Here is an 18,775-nt window from a genome sequence, read left to right on the forward strand (position 1 = left end):
CACGTGTACAGACAGGACAATTGGGAGCCAGGGAATGGCATGTGTTTATGAATTCTTGCTTTTCTGAACACCCAGACTGAAAGCACACATCTGACTCGTGTGCGTTTTCACCAAAAAAGGGTAAAGCATAAATCACTGTTCACTGAAAACGGACATGCGTTCACGATCCTGTCAATAAACACGTGCTTGGCAGGGCCACAAATCTGCCGACACGATGCCCTAATGAATGCACATCTCTTTGCCTTGGTAGTTGCTCCTTTTTGCAGCGCCTTTTCCTGCTGCATCACAAAAACTCAGTTCAAGACACTTGGCTCCATCCAGTGGAGCTCCTATGCCCAGCTTAGAAACCCCCAGGCACGAGATTGCAAGGTCCCTGGTAATTCTCCCACTCCTGGACACGTCGGAACCAAGTTTCGTATGCACTAGCAGCGAGAACAAAATCCCACATGTGAGGACAATAGGCGTCTTTCATTTAGGGCTAGTGTTAGGCTAAGAGTTTGCAGTAGCTCCTTGGGTCGAGTTAGGGGTCGAATGAGACAAAGCTAAGATTTGCGTTACGGCTGGGGTTGGTCCAGTAAGGATCCCACACACCATGGACCATCGGCGGAGGCCCCGGGTAGGCTTACACTGCGGGCTAATGGTGGACTTCTTTAAAAACGTGAGCACTAAATGGGGCGGGATGTTGACTGAAAGAATGCAGCTAGCTACAGAAATATGCAGAAATAAAGAAAAACACATCTCATTGCATGCCTTTAAAGAGCTTACTCTCCCTACCGGCAATGTTCCTGAACCTTCGCTTCCCAAACATTTTTAGAACCAAAAAAAACCTAGAAAAGATCTGACCTCCCTCACCGGGAATTGAACTCAAGACTGCTGGATGGAGGGGTGCTGACATTGACCACTAGGCTACCAGACTGCTGTTGAACAGAGCACTCCCGAAAGGTGACATTTCAATTTCAGGCTGACAAGTGTGCTTTATTGTTCAGTTCGGGCTTTGCACAGCCAGTGCTAGAATTCAATCCAAGTTCATGCTTTGCTTTGATTTTGAATTAATGGCCAAACCAGCCAATCCCTAAAAAAATACAGGTCTCAGAGGCTCTCGTTTCAGTACCAGCAGGGTAGCGTGGCCGAGCGGTCTAAGGCGCTGGATTTAGGCTCCAGTCTCTTTGGAGGCGTGGGTTCGAATCCCACCGCTGCCAATAGCTGTTTCTTTTTTATCTTCATGCCACGTGTACAGACAGGACAATTGGGAGCCAGGGAATGGCATGTGTTTATGAATTCTTGCTTTTCTGAACACCCAGACTGAAAGCACACATCTGACTCGTGTGCGTTTTCACCAAAAAAGGGTAAAGCATAAATCACTGTTCACTGAAAACGGACATGCGTTCACGATCCTGTCAATAAACACGTGCTTGGCAGGGCCACAAATCTGCCGACACGATGCCCTAATGAATGCACATCTCTTTGCCTTGGTAGTTGCTCCTTTTTGCAGCGCCTTTTCCTGCTGCATCACAAAAACTCAGTTCAAGACACTTGGCTCCATCCAGTGGAGCTCCTATGCCCAGCTTAGAAACCCCCAGGCACGAGATTGCAAGGTCCCTGGTAATTCTCCCACTCCTGGACACGTCGGAACCAAGTTTCGTATGCACTAGCAGCGAGAACAAAATCCCACATGTGAGGACAATAGGCGTCTTTCCTTTAGGGCTAGTGTTAGGCTAAGAGTTTGCAGTAGCTCCTTGGGTCGAGTTAGGGGTCGAATGAGACAAAGCTAAGATTTGCGTTACGGCTGGGGTTGGTCCAGTAAGGATCCCACACACCATGGACCATCGGCGGAGGCCCCGGGTAGGCTTACACTGCGGGCTAATGGTGGACTTCTTTAAAAACGTGAGCACTAAATGGGGCGGGATGTTGACTGAAAGAATGCAGCTAGCTACAGAAATATGCAGAAATAAAGAAAAACACATCTCATTGCATGCCTTTAAAGAGCTTACTCTCCCTACCGGCAATGTTCCTGAACCTTCGCTTCCCAAACATTTTTAGAACCAAAAAAAACCTAGAAAAGATCTGACCTCCCTCACCGGGAATTGAACTCAAGACTGCTGGATGGAGGGGTGCTGACATTGACCACTAGGCTACCAGACTGCTGTTGAACAGAGCACTCCCGAAAGGTGACATTTCAATTTCAGGCTGACAAGTGTGCTTTATTGTTCAGTTCGGGCTTTGCACAGCCAGTGCTAGAATTCAATCCAAGTTCATGCTTTGCTTTGATTTTGAATTAATGGCCAAACCAGCCAATCCCTAAAAAAATACAGGTCTCAGAGGCTCTCGTTTCAGTACCAGCAGGGTAGCGTGGCCGAGCGGTCTAAGGCGCTGGATTTAGGCTCCAGTCTCTTTGGAGGCGTGGGTTCGAATCCCACCGCTGCCAATAGCTGTTTCTTTTTTATCTTCATGCCACGTGTACAGACAGGACAATTGGGAGCCAGGGAATGGCATGTGTTTATGAATTCTTGCTTTTCTGAACACCCAGACTGAAAGCACACATCTGACTCGTGTGCGTTTTCACCAAAAAAGGGTAAAGCATAAATCACTGTTCACTGAAAACGGACATGCGTTCACGATCCTGTCAATAAACACGTGCTTGGCAGGGCCACAAATCTGCCGACACGATGCCCTAATGAATGCACATCTCTTTGCCTTGGTAGTTGCTCCTTTTTGCAGCGCCTTTTCCTGCTGCATCACAAAAACTCAGTTCAAGACACTTGGCTCCATCCAGTGGAGCTCCTATGCCCAGCTTAGAAACCCCCAGGCACGAGATTGCAAGGTCCCTGGTAATTCTCCCACTCCTGGACACGTCGGAACCAAGTTTCGTATGCACTAGCAGCGAGAACAAAATCCCACATGTGAGGACAATAGGCGTCTTTCATTTAGGGCTAGTGTTAGGCTAAGAGTTTGCAGTAGCTCCTTGGGTCGAGTTAGGGGTCGAATGAGACAAAGCTAAGATTTGCGTTACGGCTGGGGTTGGTCCAGTAAGGATCCCACACACCATGGACCATCGGCGGAGGCCCCGGGTAGGCTTACACTGCGGGCTAATGGTGGACTTCTTTAAAAACGTGAGCACTAAATGGGGCGGGATGTTGACTGAAAGAATGCAGCTAGCTACAGAAATATGCAGAAATAAAGAAAAACACATCTCATTGCATGCCTTTAAAGAGCTTACTCTCCCTACCGGCAATGTTCCTGAACCTTCGCTTCCCAAACATTTTTAGAACCAAAAAAAACCTAGAAAAGATCTGACCTCCCTCACCGGGAATTGAACTCAGGACTGCTGGATGGAGGGGTGCTGACATTGACCACTAGGCTACCAGACTGCTGTCGAACAGAGCACTCCCGAAAGGTGACATTTCAATTTCAGGCTGACAAGTGTGCTTTATTGTTCAGTTCGGGCTTTGCACAGCCAGTGCTAGAATTCAATCCAAGTTCATGCTTTGCTTTGATTTTGAATTAATGGCCAAACCAGCCAATCCCTAAAAAAATACAGGTCTCAGAGGCTCTCGTTTCAGTACCAGCAGGGTAGCGTGGCCGAGCGGTCTAAGGCGCTGGATTTAGGCTCCAGTCTCTTTGGAGGCGTGGGTTCGAATCCCACCGCTGCCAATAGCTGTTTCTTTTTTATCTTCATGCCACGTGTACAGACAGGACAATTGGGAGCCAGGGAATGGCATGTGTTTATGAATTCTTGCTTTTCTGAACACCCAGACTGAAAGCACACATCTGACTCGTGTGCGTTTTCACCAAAAAAGGGTAAAGCATAAATCACTGTTCACTGAAAACGGACATGCGTTCACGATCCTGTCAATAAACACGTTCAGGGCAGGGCCACAAATCTGCCGACACGATGCCCTAATGAATGCACATCTCTTTGCCTTGGTAGTTGCTCCTTTTTGCAGCGCCTTTTCCTGCTGCATCACAAAAACTCAGTTCAAGACACTTGGCTCCATCCAGTGGAGCTCCTATGCCCAGCTTAGAAACCCCCAGGCACGAGATTGCAAGGTCCCTGGTAATTCTCCCACTCCTGGACACGTCGGAACCAAGTTTCGTATGCACTAGCAGCGAGAACAAAATCCCACATGTGAGGACAATAGGCGTCTTTCATTTAGGGCTAGTGTTAGGCTAAGAGTTTGCAGTAGCTCCTTGGGTCGAGTTAGGGGTCGAATGAGACAAAGCTAAGATTTGCGTTACGGCTGGGGTTGGTCCAGTAAGGATCCCACACACCATGGACCATCGGCGGAGGCCCCGGGTAGGCTTACACTGCGGGCTAATGGTGGACTTCTTTAAAAACGTGAGCACTAAATGGGGCGGGATGTTGACTGAAAGAATGCAGCTAGCTACAGAAATATGCAGAAATAAAGAAAAACACATCTCATTGCATGCCTTTAAAGAGCTTACTCTCCCTACCGGCAATGTTCCTGAACCTTCGCTTCCCAAACATTTTTAGAACCAAAAAAAACCTAGAAAAGATCTGACCTCCCTCACCGGGAATTGAACTCAAGACTGCTGGATGGAGGGGTGCTGACATTGACCACTAGGCTACCAGACTGCTGTTGAACAGAGCACTCCCGAAAGGTGACATTTCAATTTCAGGCTGACAAGTGTGCTTTATTGTTCAGTTCGGGCTTTGCACAGCCAGTGCTAGAATTCAATCCAAGTTCATGCTTTGCTTTGATTTTGAATTAATGGCCAAACCAGCCAATCCCTAAAAAAATACAGGTCTCAGAGGCTCTCGTTTCAGTACCAGCAGGGTAGCGTGGCCGAGCGGTCTAAGGCGCTGGATTTAGGCTCCAGTCTCTTTGGAGGCGTGGGTTCGAATCCCACCGCTGCCAATAGCTGTTTCTTTTTTATCTTCATGCCACGTGTACAGACAGGACAATTGGGAGCCAGGGAATGGCATGTGTTTATGAATTCTTGCTTTTCTGAACACCCAGACTGAAAGCACACATCTGACTCGTGTGCGTTTTCACCAAAAAAGGGTAAAGCATAAATCACTGTTCACTGAAAACGGACATGCGTTCACGATCCTGTCAATAAACACGTGCTTGGCAGGGCCACAAATCTGCCGACACGATGCCCTAATGAATGCACATCTCTTTGCCTTGGTAGTTGCTCCTTTTTGCAGCGCCTTTTCCTGCTGCATCACAAAAACTCAGTTCAAGACACTTGGCTCCATCCAGTGGAGCTCCTATGCCCAGCTTAGAAACCCCCAGGCACGAGATTGCAAGGTCCCTGGTAATTCTCCCACTCCTGGACACGTCGGAACCAAGTTTCGTATGCACTAGCAGCGAGAACAAAATCCCACATGTGAGGACAATAGGCGTCTTTCATTTAGGGCTAGTGTTAGGCTAAGAGTTTGCAGTAGCTCCTTGGGTCGAGTTAGGGGTCGAATGAGACAAAGCTAAGATTTGCGTTACGGCTGGGGTTGGTCCAGTAAGGATCCCACACACCATGGACCATCGGCGGAGGCCCCGGGTAGGCTTACACTGCGGGCTAATGGTGGACTTCTTTAAAAACGTGAGCACTAAATGGGGCGGGATGTTGACTGAAAGAATGCAGCTAGCTACAGAAATATGCAGAAATAAAGAAAAACACATCTCATTGCATGCCTTTAAAGAGCTTACTCTCCCTACCGGCAATGTTCCTGAACCTTCGCTTCCCAAACATTTTTAGAACCAAAAAAAACCTAGAAAAGATCTGACCTCCCTCACCGGGAATTGAACTCAAGACTGCTGGATGGAGGGGTGCTGACATTGACCACTAGGCTACCAGACTGCTGTTGAACAGAGCACTCCCGAAAGGTGACATTTCAATTTCAGGCTGACAAGTGTGCTTTATTGTTCAGTTCGGGCTTTGCACAGCCAGTGCTAGAATTCAATCCAAGTTCATGCTTTGCTTTGATTTTGAATTAATGGCCAAACCAGCCAATCCCTAAAAAAATACAGGTCTCAGAGGCTCTCGTTTCAGTACCAGCAGGGTAGCGTGGCCGAGCGGTCTAAGGCGCTGGATTTAGGCTCCAGTCTCTTTGGAGGCGTGGGTTCGAATCCCACCGCTGCCAATAGCTGTTTCTTTTTTATCTTCATGCCACGTGTACAGACAGGACAATTGGGAGCCAGGGAATGGCATGTGTTTATGAATTCTTGCTTTTCTGAACACCCAGACTGAAAGCACACATCTGACTCGTGTGCGTTTTCACCAAAAAAGGGTAAAGCATAAATCACTGTTCACTGAAAACGGACATGCGTTCACGATCCTGTCAATAAACACGTGCTTGGCAGGGCCACAAATCTGCCGACACGATGCCCTAATGAATGCACATCTCTTTGCCTTGGTAGTTGCTCCTTTTTGCAGCGCCTTTTCCTGCTGCATCACAAAAACTCAGTTCAAGACACTTGGCTCCATCCAGTGGAGCTCCTATGCCCAGCTTAGAAACCCCCAGGCACGAGATTGCAAGGTCCCTGGTAATTCTCCCACTCCTGGACACGTCGGAACCAAGTTTCGTATGCACTAGCAGCGAGAACAAAATCCCACATGTGAGGACAATAGGCGTCTTTCCTTTAGGGCTAGTGTTAGGCTAAGAGTTTGCAGTAGCTCCTTGGGTCGAGTTAGGGGTCGAATGAGACAAAGCTAAGATTTGCGTTACGGCTGGGGTTGGTCCAGTAAGGATCCCACACACCATGGACCATCGGCGGAGGCCCCGGGTAGGCTTACACTGCGGGCTAATGGTGGACTTCTTTAAAAACGTGAGCACTAAATGGGGCGGGATGTTGACTGAAAGAATGCAGCTAGCTACAGAAATATGCAGAAATAAAGAAAAACACATCTCATTGCATGCCTTTAAAGAGCTTACTCTCCCTACCGGCAATGTTCCTGAACCTTCGCTTCCCAAACATTTTTAGAACCAAAAAAAACCTAGAAAAGATCTGACCTCCCTCACCGGGAATTGAACTCAAGACTGCTGGATGGAGGGGTGCTGACATTGACCACTAGGCTACCAGACTGCTGTTGAACAGAGCACTCCCGAAAGGTGACATTTCAATTTCAGGCTGACAAGTGTGCTTTATTGTTCAGTTCGGGCTTTGCACAGCCAGTGCTAGAATTCAATCCAAGTTCATGCTTTGCTTTGATTTTGAATTAATGGCCAAACCAGCCAATCCCTAAAAAAATACAGGTCTCAGAGGCTCTCGTTTCAGTACCAGCAGGGTAGCGTGGCCGAGCGGTCTAAGGCGCTGGATTTAGGCTCCAGTCTCTTTGGAGGCGTGGGTTCGAATCCCACCGCTGCCAATAGCTGTTTCTTTTTTATCTTCATGCCACGTGTACAGACAGGACAATTGGGAGCCAGGGAATGGCATGTGTTTATGAATTCTTGCTTTTCTGAACACCCAGACTGAAAGCACACATCTGACTCGTGTGCGTTTTCACCAAAAAAGGGTAAAGCATAAATCACTGTTCACTGAAAACGGACATGCGTTCACGATCCTGTCAATAAACACGTGCTTGGCAGGGCCACAAATCTGCCGACACGATGCCCTAATGAATGCACATCTCTTTGCCTTGGTAGTTGCTCCTTTTTGCAGCGCCTTTTCCTGCTGCATCACAAAAACTCAGTTCAAGACACTTGGCTCCATCCAGTGGAGCTCCTATGCCCAGCTTAGAAACCCCCAGGCACGAGATTGCAAGGTCCCTGGTAATTCTCCCACTCCTGGACACGTCGGAACCAAGTTTCGTATGCACTAGCAGCGAGAACAAAATCCCACATGTGAGGACAATAGGCGTCTTTCATTTAGGGCTAGTGTTAGGCTAAGAGTTTGCAGTAGCTCCTTGGGTCGAGTTAGGGGTCGAATGAGACAAAGCTAAGATTTGCGTTACGGCTGGGGTTGGTCCAGTAAGGATCCCACACACCATGGACCATCGGCGGAGGCCCCGGGTAGGCTTACACTGCGGGCTAATGGTGGACTTCTTTAAAAACGTGAGCACTAAATGGGGCGGGATGTTGACTGAAAGAATGCAGCTAGCTACAGAAATATGCAGAAATAAAGAAAAACACATCTCATTGCATGCCTTTAAAGAGCTTACTCTCCCTACCGGCAATGTTCCTGAACCTTCGCTTCCCAAACATTTTTAGAACCAAAAAAAACCTAGAAAAGATCTGACCTCCCTCACCGGGAATTGAACTCAAGACTGCTGGATGGAGGGGTGCTGACATTGACCACTAGGCTACCAGACTGCTGTTGAACAGAGCACTCCCGAAAGGTGACATTTCAATTTCAGGCTGACAAGTGTGCTTTATTGTTCAGTTCGGGCTTTGCACAGCCAGTGCTAGAATTCAATCCAAGTTCATGCTTTGCTTTGATTTTGAATTAATGGCCAAACCAGCCAATCCCTAAAAAAATACAGGTCTCAGAGGCTCTCGTTTCAGTACCAGCAGGGTAGCGTGGCCGAGCGGTCTAAGGCGCTGGATTTAGGCTCCAGTCTCTTTGGAGGCGTGGGTTCGAATCCCACCGCTGCCAATAGCTGTTTCTTTTTTATCTTCATGCCACGTGTACAGACAGGACAATTGGGAGCCAGGGAATGGCATGTGTTTATGAATTCTTGCTTTTCTGAACACCCAGACTGAAAGCACACATCTGACTCGTGTGCGTTTTCACCAAAAAAGGGTAAAGCATAAATCACTGTTCACTGAAAACGGACATGCGTTCACGATCCTGTCAATAAACACGTGCTTGGCAGGGCCACAAATCTGCCGACACGATGCCCTAATGAATGCACATCTCTTTGCCTTGGTAGTTGCTCCTTTTTGCAGCGCCTTTTCCTGCTGCATCACAAAAACTCAGTTCAAGACACTTGGCTCCATCCAGTGGAGCTCCTATGCCCAGCTTAGAAACCCCCAGGCACGAGATTGCAAGGTCCCTGGTAATTCTCCCACTCCTGGACACGTCGGAACCAAGTTTCGTATGCACTAGCAGCGAGAACAAAATCCCACATGTGAGGACAATAGGCGTCTTTCATTTAGGGCTAGTGTTAGGCTAAGAGTTTGCAGTAGCTCCTTGGGTCGAGTTAGGGGTCGAATGAGACAAAGCTAAGATTTGCGTTACGGCTGGGGTTGGTCCAGTAAGGATCCCACACACCATGGACCATCGGCGGAGGCCCCGGGTAGGCTTACACTGCGGGCTAATGGTGGACTTCTTTAAAAACGTGAGCACTAAATGGGGCGGGATGTTGACTGAAAGAATGCAGCTAGCTACAGAAATATGCAGAAATAAAGAAAAACACATCTCATTGCATGCCTTTAAAGAGCTTACTCTCCCTACCGGCAATGTTCCTGAACCTTCGCTTCCCAAACATTTTTAGAACCAAAAAAAACCTAGAAAAGATCTGACCTCCCTCACCGGGAATTGAACTCAAGACTGCTGGATGGAGGGGTGCTGACATTGACCACTAGGCTACCAGACTGCTGTTGAACAGAGCACTCCCGAAAGGTGACATTTCAATTTCAGGCTGACAAGTGTGCTTTATTGTTCAGTTCGGGCTTTGCACAGCCAGTGCTAGAATTCAATCCAAGTTCATGCTTTGCTTTGATTTTGAATTAATGGCCAAACCAGCCAATCCCTAAAAAAATACAGGTCTCAGAGGCTCTCGTTTCAGTACCAGCAGGGTAGCGTGGCCGAGCGGTCTAAGGCGCTGGATTTAGGCTCCAGTCTCTTTGGAGGCGTGGGTTCGAATCCCACCGCTGCCAATAGCTGTTTCTTTTTTATCTTCATGCCACGTGTACAGACAGGACAATTGGGAGCCAGGGAATGGCATGTGTTTATGAATTCTTGCTTTTCTGAACACCCAGACTGAAAGCACACATCTGACTCGTGTGCGTTTTCACCAAAAAAGGGTAAAGCATAAATCACTGTTCACTGAAAACGGACATGCGTTCACGATCCTGTCAATAAACACGTGCTTGGCAGGGCCACAAATCTGCCGACACGATGCCCTAATGAATGCACATCTCTTTGCCTTGGTAGTTGCTCCTTTTTGCAGCGCCTTTTCCTGCTGCATCACAAAAACTCAGTTCAAGACACTTGGCTCCATCCAGTGGAGCTCCTATGCCCAGCTTAGAAACCCCCAGGCACGAGATTGCAAGGTCCCTGGTAATTCTCCCACTCCTGGACACGTCGGAACCAAGTTTCGTATGCACTAGCAGCGAGAACAAAATCCCACATGTGAGGACAATAGGCGTCTTTCATTTAGGGCTAGTGTTAGGCTAAGAGTTTGCAGTAGCTCCTTGGGTCGAGTTAGGGGTCGAATGAGACAAAGCTAAGATTTGCGTTACGGCTGGGGTTGGTCCAGTAAGGATCCCACACACCATGGACCATCGGCGGAGGCCCCGGGTAGGCTTACACTGCGGGCTAATGGTGGACTTCTTTAAAAACGTGAGCACTAAATGGGGCGGGATGTTGACTGAAAGAATGCAGCTAGCTACAGAAATATGCAGAAATAAAGAAAAACACATCTCATTGCATGCCTTTAAAGAGCTTACTCTCCCTACCGGCAATGTTCCTGAACCTTCGCTTCCCAAACATTTTTAGAACCAAAAAAAACCTAGAAAAGATCTGACCTCCCTCACCGGGAATTGAACTCAAGACTGCTGGATGGAGGGGTGCTGACATTGACCACTAGGCTACCAGACTGCTGTTGAACAGAGCACTCCCGAAAGGTGACATTTCAATTTCAGGCTGACAAGTGTGCTTTATTGTTCAGTTCGGGCTTTGCACAGCCAGTGCTAGAATTCAATCCAAGTTCATGCTTTGCTTTGATTTTGAATTAATGGCCAAACCAGCCAATCCCTAAAAAAATACAGGTCTCAGAGGCTCTCGTTTCAGTACCAGCAGGGTAGCGTGGCCGAGCGGTCTAAGGCGCTGGATTTAGGCTCCAGTCTCTTTGGAGGCGTGGGTTCGAATCCCACCGCTGCCAATAGCTGTTTCTTTTTTATCTTCATGCCACGTGTACAGACAGGACAATTGGGAGCCAGGGAATGGCATGTGTTTATGAATTCTTGCTTTTCTGAACACCCAGACTGAAAGCACACATCTGACTCGTGTGCGTTTTCACCAAAAAAGGGTAAAGCATAAATCACTGTTCACTGAAAACGGACATGCGTTCACGATCCTGTCAATAAACACGTGCTTGGCAGGGCCACAAATCTGCCGACACGATGCCCTAATGAATGCACATCTCTTTGCCTTGGTAGTTGCTCCTTTTTGCAGCGCCTTTTCCTGCTGCATCACAAAAACTCAGTTCAAGACACTTGGCTCCATCCAGTGGAGCTCCTATGCCCAGCTTAGAAACCCCCAGGCACGAGATTGCAAGGTCCCTGGTAATTCTCCCACTCCTGGACACGTCGGAACCAAGTTTCGTATGCACTAGCAGCGAGAACAAAATCCCACATGTGAGGACAATAGGCGTCTTTCATTTAGGGCTAGTGTTAGGCTAAGAGTTTGCAGTAGCTCCTTGGGTCGAGTTAGGGGTCGAATGAGACAAAGCTAAGATTTGCGTTACGGCTGGGGTTGGTCCAGTAAGGATCCCACACACCATGGACCATCGGCGGAGGCCCCGGGTAGGCTTACACTGCGGGCTAATGGTGGACTTCTTTAAAAACGTGAGCACTAAATGGGGCGGGATGTTGACTGAAAGAATGCAGCTAGCTACAGAAATATGCAGAAATAAAGAAAAACACATCTCATTGCATGCCTTTAAAGAGCTTACTCTCCCTACCGGCAATGTTCCTGAACCTTCGCTTCCCAAACATTTTTAGAACCAAAAAAAACCTAGAAAAGATCTGACCTCCCTCACCGGGAATTGAACTCAAGACTGCTGGATGGAGGGGTGCTGACATTGACCACTAGGCTACCAGACTGCTGTTGAACAGAGCACTCCCGAAAGGTGACATTTCAATTTCAGGCTGACAAGTGTGCTTTATTGTTCAGTTCGGGCTTTGCACAGCCAGTGCTAGAATTCAATCCAAGTTCATGCTTTGCTTTGATTTTGAATTAATGGCCAAACCAGCCAATCCCTAAAAAAATACAGGTCTCAGAGGCTCTCGTTTCAGTACCAGCAGGGTAGCGTGGCCGAGCGGTCTAAGGCGCTGGATTTAGGCTCCAGTCTCTTTGGAGGCGTGGGTTCGAATCCCACCGCTGCCAATAGCTGTTTCTTTTTTATCTTCATGCCACGTGTACAGACAGGACAATTGGGAGCCAGGGAATGGCATGTGTTTATGAATTCTTGCTTTTCTGAACACCCAGACTGAAAGCACACATCTGACTCGTGTGCGTTTTCACCAAAAAAGGGTAAAGCATAAATCACTGTTCACTGAAAACGGACATGCGTTCACGATCCTGTCAATAAACACGTGCTTGGCAGGGCCACAAATCTGCCGACACGATGCCCTAATGAATGCACATCTCTTTGCCTTGGTAGTTGCTCCTTTTTGCAGCGCCTTTTCCTGCTGCATCACAAAAACTCAGTTCAAGACACTTGGCTCCATCCAGTGGAGCTCCTATGCCCAGCTTAGAAACCCCCAGGCACGAGATTGCAAGGTCCCTGGTAATTCTCCCACTCCTGGACACGTCGGAACCAAGTTTCGTATGCACTAGCAGCGAGAACAAAATCCCACATGTGAGGACAATAGGCGTCTTTCCTTTAGGGCTAGTGTTAGGCTAAGAGTTTGCAGTAGCTCCTTGGGTCGAGTTAGGGGTCGAATGAGACAAAGCTAAGATTTGCGTTACGGCTGGGGTTGGTCCAGTAAGGATCCCACACACCATGGACCATCGGCGGAGGCCCCGGGTAGGCTTACACTGCGGGCTAATGGTGGACTTCTTTAAAAACGTGAGCACTAAATGGGGCGGGATGTTGACTGAAAGAATGCAGCTAGCTACAGAAATATGCAGAAATAAAGAAAAACACATCTCATTGCATGCCTTTAAAGAGCTTACTCTCCCTACCGGCAATGTTCCTGAACCTTCGCTTCCCAAACATTTTTAGAACCAAAAAAAACCTAGAAAAGATCTGACCTCCCTCACCGGGAATTGAACTCAAGACTGCTGGATGGAGGGGTGCTGACATTGACCACTAGGCTACCAGACTGCTGTTGAACAGAGCACTCCCGAAAGGTGACATTTCAATTTCAGGCTGACAAGTGTGCTTTATTGTTCAGTTCGGGCTTTGCACAGCCAGTGCTAGAATTCAATCCAAGTTCATGCTTTGCTTTGATTTTGAATTAATGGCCAAACCAGCCAATCCCTAAAAAAATACAGGTCTCAGAGGCTCTCGTTTCAGTACCAGCAGGGTAGCGTGGCCGAGCGGTCTAAGGCGCTGGATTTAGGCTCCAGTCTCTTTGGAGGCGTGGGTTCGAATCCCACCGCTGCCAATAGCTGTTTCTTTTTTATCTTCATGCCACGTGTACAGACAGGACAATTGGGAGCCAGGGAATGGCATGTGTTTATGAATTCTTGCTTTTCTGAACACCCAGACTGAAAGCACACATCTGACTCGTGTGCGTTTTCACCAAAAAAGGGTAAAGCATAAATCACTGTTCACTGAAAACGGACATGCGTTCACGATCCTGTCAATAAACACGTGCTTGGCAGGGCCACAAATCTGCCGACACGATGCCCTAATGAATGCACATCTCTTTGCCTTGGTAGTTGCTCCTTTTTGCAGCGCCTTTTCCTGCTGCATCACAAAAACTCAGTTCAAGACACTTGGCTCCATCCAGTGGAGCTCCTATGCCCAGCTTAGAAACCCCCAGGCACGAGATTGCAAGGTCCCTGGTAATTCTCCCACTCCTGGACACGTCGGAACCAAGTTTCGTATGCACTAGCAGCGAGAACAAAATCCCACATGTGAGGACAATAGGCGTCTTTCATTTAGGGCTAGTGTTAGGCTAAGAGTTTGCAGTAGCTCCTTGGGTCGAGTTAGGGGTCGAATGAGACAAAGCTAAGATTTGCGTTACGGCTGGGGTTGGTCCAGTAAGGATCCCACACACCATGGACCATCGGCGGAGGCCCCGGGTAGGCTTACACTGCGGGCTAATGGTGGACTTCTTTAAAAACGTGAGCACTAAATGGGGCGGGATGTTGACTGAAAGAATGCAGCTAGCTACAGAAATATGCAGAAATAAAGAAAAACACATCTCATTGCATGCCTTTAAAGAGCTTACTCTCCCTACCGGCAATGTTCCTGAACCTTCGCTTCCCAAACATTTTTAGAACCAAAAAAAACCTAGAAAAGATCTGACCTCCCTCACCGGGAATTGAACTCAGGACTGCTGGATGGAGGGGTGCTGACATTGACCACTAGGCTACCAGACTGCTGTCGAACAGAGCACTCCCGAAAGGTGACATTTCAATTTCAGGCTGACAAGTGTGCTTTATTGTTCAGTTCGGGCTTTGCACAGCCAGTGCTAGAATTCAATCCAAGTTCATGCTTTGCTTTGATTTTGAATTAATGGCCAAACCAGCCAATCCCTAAAAAAATACAGGTCTCAGAGGCTCTCGTTTCAGTACCAGCAGGGTAGCGTGGCCGAGCGGTCTAAGGCGCTGGATTTAGGCTCCAGTCTCTTTGGAGGCGTGGGTTCGAATCCCACCGCTGCCAATAGCTGTTTCTTTTTTATCTTCATGCCACGTGTACAGACAGGACAATTGGGAGCCAGGGAATGGCATGTGTTTATGAATTCTTGCTTTTCTGAACACCCAGACTGAAAGCACACATCTGACTCGTGTGCGTTTTCACCAAAAAAGGGTAAAGCATAAATCACTGTTCACTGAAAACGGACATGCGTTCACGATCCTGTCAATAAACACGTTCAGGGCAGGGCCACAAATCTGCCGACACGATGCCCTAATGAATGCACATCTCTTTGCCTTGGTAGTTGCTCCTTTTTGCAGCGCCTTTTCCTGCTGCATCACAAAAACTCAGTTCAAGACACTTGGCTCCATCCAGTGGAGCTCCTATGCCCAGCTTAGAAACCCCCAGGCACGAGATTGCAAGGTCCCTGGTAATTCTCCCACTCCTGGACACGTCGGAACCAAGTTTCGTATGCACTAGCAGCGAGAACAAAATCCCACATGTGAGGACAATAGGCGTCTTTCATTTAGGGCTAGTGTTAGGCTAAGAGTTTGCAGTAGCTCCTTGGGTCGAGTTAGGGGTCGAATGAGACAAAGCTAAGATTTGCGTTACGGCTGGGGTTGGTCCAGTAAGGATCCCACACACCATGGACCATCGGCGGAGGCCCCGGGTAGGCTTACACTGCGGGCTAATGGTGGACTTCTTTAAAAACGTGAGCACTAAATGGGGCGGGATGTTGACTGAAAGAATGCAGCTAGCTACAGAAATATGCAGAAATAAAGAAAAACACATCTCATTGCATGCCTTTAAAGAGCTTACTCTCCCTACCGGCAATGTTCCTGAACCTTCGCTTCCCAAACATTTTTAGAACCAAAAAAAACCTAGAAAAGATCTGACCTCCCTCACCGGGAATTGAACTCAAGACTGCTGGATGGAGGGGTGCTGACATTGACCACTAGGCTACCAGACTGCTGTTGAACAGAGCACTCCCGAAAGGTGACATTTCAATTTCAGGCTGACAAGTGTGCTTTATTGTTCAGTTCGGGCTTTGCACAGCCAGTGCTAGAATTCAATCCAAGTTCATGCTTTGCTTTGATTTTGAATTAATGGCCAAACCAGCCAATCCCTAAAAAAATACAGGTCTCAGAGGCTCTCGTTTCAGTACCAGCAGGGTAGCGTGGCCGAGCGGTCTAAGGCGCTGGATTTAGGCTCCAGTCTCTTTGGAGGCGTGGGTTCGAATCCCACCGCTGCCAATAGCTGTTTCTTTTTTATCTTCATGCCACGTGTACAGACAGGACAATTGGGAGCCAGGGAATGGCATGTGTTTATGAATTCTTGCTTTTCTGAACACCCAGACTGAAAGCACACATCTGACTCGTGTGCGTTTTCACCAAAAAAGGGTAAAGCATAAATCACTGTTCACTGAAAACGGACATGCGTTCACGATCCTGTCAATAAACACGTGCTTGGCAGGGCCACAAATCTGCCGACACGATGCCCTAATGAATGCACATCTCTTTGCCTTGGTAGTTGCTCCTTTTTGCAGCGCCTTTTCCTGCTGCATCACAAAAACTCAGTTCAAGACACTTGGCTCCATCCAGTGGAGCTCCTATGCCCAGCTTAGAAACCCCCAGGCACGAGATTGCAAGGTCCCTGGTAATTCTCCCACTCCTGGACACGTCGAAACCAAGTTTCGTATGCACTAGCAGCGAGAACAAAATCCCACATGTGAGGACAATAGGCGTCTTTCATTTAGGGCTAGTGTTAGGCTAAGAGTTTGCAGTAGCTCCTTGGGTCGAGTTAGGGGTCGAATGAGACAAAGCTAAGATTTGCGTTACGGCTGGGGTTGGTCCAGTAAGGATCCCACACACCATGGACCATCGGCGGAGGCCCCGGGTAGGCTTACACTGCGGGCTAATGGTGGACTTCTTTAAAAACGTGAGCACTAAATGGGGCGGGATGTTGACTGAAAGAATGCAGCTAGCTACAGAAATATGCAGAAATAAAGAAAAACACATCTCATTGCATGCCTTTAAAGAGCTTACTCTCCCTACCGGCAATGTTCCTGAACCTTCGCTTCCCAAACATTTTTAGAACCAAAAAAAACCTAGAAAAGATCTGACCTCCCTCACCGGGAATTGAACTCAGGACTGCTGGATGGAGGGGTGCTGACATTGACCACTAGGCTACCAGACTGCTGTCGAACAGAGCACTCCCGAAAGGTGACATTTCAATTTCAGGCTGACAAGTGTGCTTTATTGTTCAGTTCGGGCTTTGCACAGCCAGTGCTAGAATTCAATCCAAGTTCATGCTTTGCTTTGATTTTGAATTAATGGCCAAACCAGCCAATCCCTAAAAAAATACAGGTCTCAGAGGCTCTCGTTTCAGTACCAGCAGGGTAGCGTGGCCGAGCGGTCTAAGGCGCTGGATTTAGGCTCCAGTCTCTTTGGAGGCGTGGGTTCGAATCCCACCGCTGCCAATAGCTGTTTCTTTTTTATCTTCATGCCACGTGTACAGACAGGACAATTGGGAGCCAGGGAATGGCATGTGTTTATGAATTCTTGCTTTTCTGAACACCCAGACTGAAAGCACACATCTGACTCGTGTGCGTTTTCACCAAAAAAGGGTAAAGCATAAATCACTGTTCACTGAAAACGGACATGCGTTCACGATCCTGTCAATAAACACGTTCAGGGCAGGGCCACAAATCTGCCGACACGATGCCCTAATGAATGCACATCTCTTTGCCTTGGTAGTTGCTCCTTTTTGCAGCGCCTTTTCCTGCTGCATCACAAAAACTCAGTTCAAGACACTTGGCTCCATCCAGTGGAGCTCCTATGCCCAGCTTAGAAACCCCCAGGCACGAGATTGCAAGGTCCCTGGTAATTCTCCCACTCCTGGACACGTCGGAACCAAGTTTCGTATGCACTAGCAGCGAGAACAAAATCCCACATGTGAGGACAATAGGCGTCTTTCATTTAGGGCTAGTGTTAGGCTAAGAGTTTGCAGTAGCTCCTTGGGTCGAGTTAGGGGTCGAATGAGACAAAGCTAAGATTTGCGTTACGGCTGGGGTTGGTCCAGTAAGGATCCCACACACCATGGACCATCGGCGGAGGCCCCGGGTAGGCTTACACTGCGGGCTAATGGTGGACTTCTTTAAAAACGTGAGCACTAAATGGGGCGGGATGTTGACTGAAAGAATGCAGCTAGCTACAGAAATATGCAGAAATAAAGAAAAACACATCTCATTGCATGCCTTTAAAGAGCTTACTCTCCCTACCGGCAATGTTCCTGAACCTTCGCTTCCCAAACATTTTTAGAACCAAAAAAAACCTAGAAAAGATCTGACCTCCCTCACCGGGAATTGAACTCAAGACTGCTGGATGGAGGGGTGCTGACATTGACCACTAGGCTACCAGACTGCTGTTGAACAGAGCACTCCCGAAAGGTGACATTTCAATTTCAGGCTGACAAGTGTGCTTTATTGTTCAGTTCGGGCTTTGCACAGCCAGTGCTAGAATTCAATCCAAGTTCATGCTTTGCTTTGATTTTGAATTAATGGCCAAACCAGCCAATCCCTAAAAAAATACAGGTCTCAGAGGCTCTCGTTTCAGTACCAGCAGGGTAGCGTGGCCGAGCGGTCTAAGGCGCTGGATTTAGGCTCCAGTCTCTTTGGAGGCGTGGGTTCGAATCCCACCGCTGCCAATAGCTGTTTCTTTTTTATCTTCATGCCACGTGTACAGACAGGACAATTGGGAGCCAGGGAATGGCATGTGTTTATGAATTCTTGCTTTTCTGAACACCCAGACTGAAAGCACACATCTGACTCGTGTGCGTTTTCACCAAAAAAGGGTAAAGCATAAATCACTGTTCACTGAAAACGGACATGCGTTCACGATCCTGTCAATAAACACGTGCTTGGCAGGGCCACAAATCTGCCGACACGATGCCCTAATGAATGCACATCTCTTTGCCTTGGTAGTTGCTCCTTTTTGCAGCGCCTTTTCCTGCTGCATCACAAAAACTCAGTTCAAGACACTTGGCTCCATCCAGTGGAGCTCCTATGCCCAGCTTAGAAACCCCCAGGCACGAGATTGCAAGGTCCCTGGTAATTCTC

General features: G+C 48.0%; 15 non-coding genes across 15 annotated transcripts; all 15 read left to right on the forward strand.

Annotated features, from left to right (window-relative positions):
* Positions 1-1,117: 1,117 nt before the first annotated feature.
* TRNAL-UAG (transfer RNA leucine (anticodon UAG)) lies at positions 1,118-1,199 on the forward strand. Its single transcript has one exon. It is a non-coding gene; the product is annotated as a tRNA-Leu (tRNA).
* A 1,144-nt stretch (positions 1,200-2,343) lies between these two features.
* On the forward strand, positions 2,344-2,425 carry TRNAL-UAG (transfer RNA leucine (anticodon UAG)). Its single transcript has one exon. It is a non-coding gene; the product is annotated as a tRNA-Leu (tRNA).
* Positions 2,426-3,569: 1,144 nt separating this feature from the next.
* TRNAL-UAG (transfer RNA leucine (anticodon UAG)) lies at positions 3,570-3,651 on the forward strand. The gene has a single exon. It is a non-coding gene; the product is annotated as a tRNA-Leu (tRNA).
* Positions 3,652-4,795: 1,144 nt separating this feature from the next.
* Positions 4,796-4,877, forward strand: TRNAL-UAG (transfer RNA leucine (anticodon UAG)). The gene has a single exon. It is a non-coding gene; the product is annotated as a tRNA-Leu (tRNA).
* A 1,144-nt stretch (positions 4,878-6,021) lies between these two features.
* Positions 6,022-6,103, forward strand: TRNAL-UAG (transfer RNA leucine (anticodon UAG)). Its single transcript has one exon. It is a non-coding gene; the product is annotated as a tRNA-Leu (tRNA).
* Positions 6,104-7,247: 1,144 nt separating this feature from the next.
* TRNAL-UAG (transfer RNA leucine (anticodon UAG)) lies at positions 7,248-7,329 on the forward strand. Its single transcript has one exon. It is a non-coding gene; the product is annotated as a tRNA-Leu (tRNA).
* Positions 7,330-8,473: 1,144 nt separating this feature from the next.
* Positions 8,474-8,555, forward strand: TRNAL-UAG (transfer RNA leucine (anticodon UAG)). Its single transcript has one exon. It is a non-coding gene; the product is annotated as a tRNA-Leu (tRNA).
* A 1,144-nt stretch (positions 8,556-9,699) lies between these two features.
* Positions 9,700-9,781, forward strand: TRNAL-UAG (transfer RNA leucine (anticodon UAG)). The gene has a single exon. It is a non-coding gene; the product is annotated as a tRNA-Leu (tRNA).
* A 1,144-nt stretch (positions 9,782-10,925) lies between these two features.
* TRNAL-UAG (transfer RNA leucine (anticodon UAG)) lies at positions 10,926-11,007 on the forward strand. The gene has a single exon. It is a non-coding gene; the product is annotated as a tRNA-Leu (tRNA).
* A 1,144-nt stretch (positions 11,008-12,151) lies between these two features.
* TRNAL-UAG (transfer RNA leucine (anticodon UAG)) lies at positions 12,152-12,233 on the forward strand. The gene has a single exon. It is a non-coding gene; the product is annotated as a tRNA-Leu (tRNA).
* Positions 12,234-13,377: 1,144 nt separating this feature from the next.
* Positions 13,378-13,459, forward strand: TRNAL-UAG (transfer RNA leucine (anticodon UAG)). Its single transcript has one exon. It is a non-coding gene; the product is annotated as a tRNA-Leu (tRNA).
* A 1,144-nt stretch (positions 13,460-14,603) lies between these two features.
* On the forward strand, positions 14,604-14,685 carry TRNAL-UAG (transfer RNA leucine (anticodon UAG)). Its single transcript has one exon. It is a non-coding gene; the product is annotated as a tRNA-Leu (tRNA).
* A 1,144-nt stretch (positions 14,686-15,829) lies between these two features.
* On the forward strand, positions 15,830-15,911 carry TRNAL-UAG (transfer RNA leucine (anticodon UAG)). Its single transcript has one exon. It is a non-coding gene; the product is annotated as a tRNA-Leu (tRNA).
* Positions 15,912-17,055: 1,144 nt separating this feature from the next.
* On the forward strand, positions 17,056-17,137 carry TRNAL-UAG (transfer RNA leucine (anticodon UAG)). The gene has a single exon. It is a non-coding gene; the product is annotated as a tRNA-Leu (tRNA).
* A 1,144-nt stretch (positions 17,138-18,281) lies between these two features.
* On the forward strand, positions 18,282-18,363 carry TRNAL-UAG (transfer RNA leucine (anticodon UAG)). Its single transcript has one exon. It is a non-coding gene; the product is annotated as a tRNA-Leu (tRNA).
* The last annotated feature ends 412 nt before the right edge of the window (positions 18,364-18,775 follow it).

This window comes from Ambystoma mexicanum, chromosome 1p, assembly GCF_040938575.1.
Source record: "Ambystoma mexicanum isolate Mex_15411 chromosome 1p, UKY_AmexF1_1, whole genome shotgun sequence".
Classification (NCBI taxonomy): Eukaryota; Metazoa; Chordata; class Amphibia; order Caudata; family Ambystomatidae; genus Ambystoma; species Ambystoma mexicanum.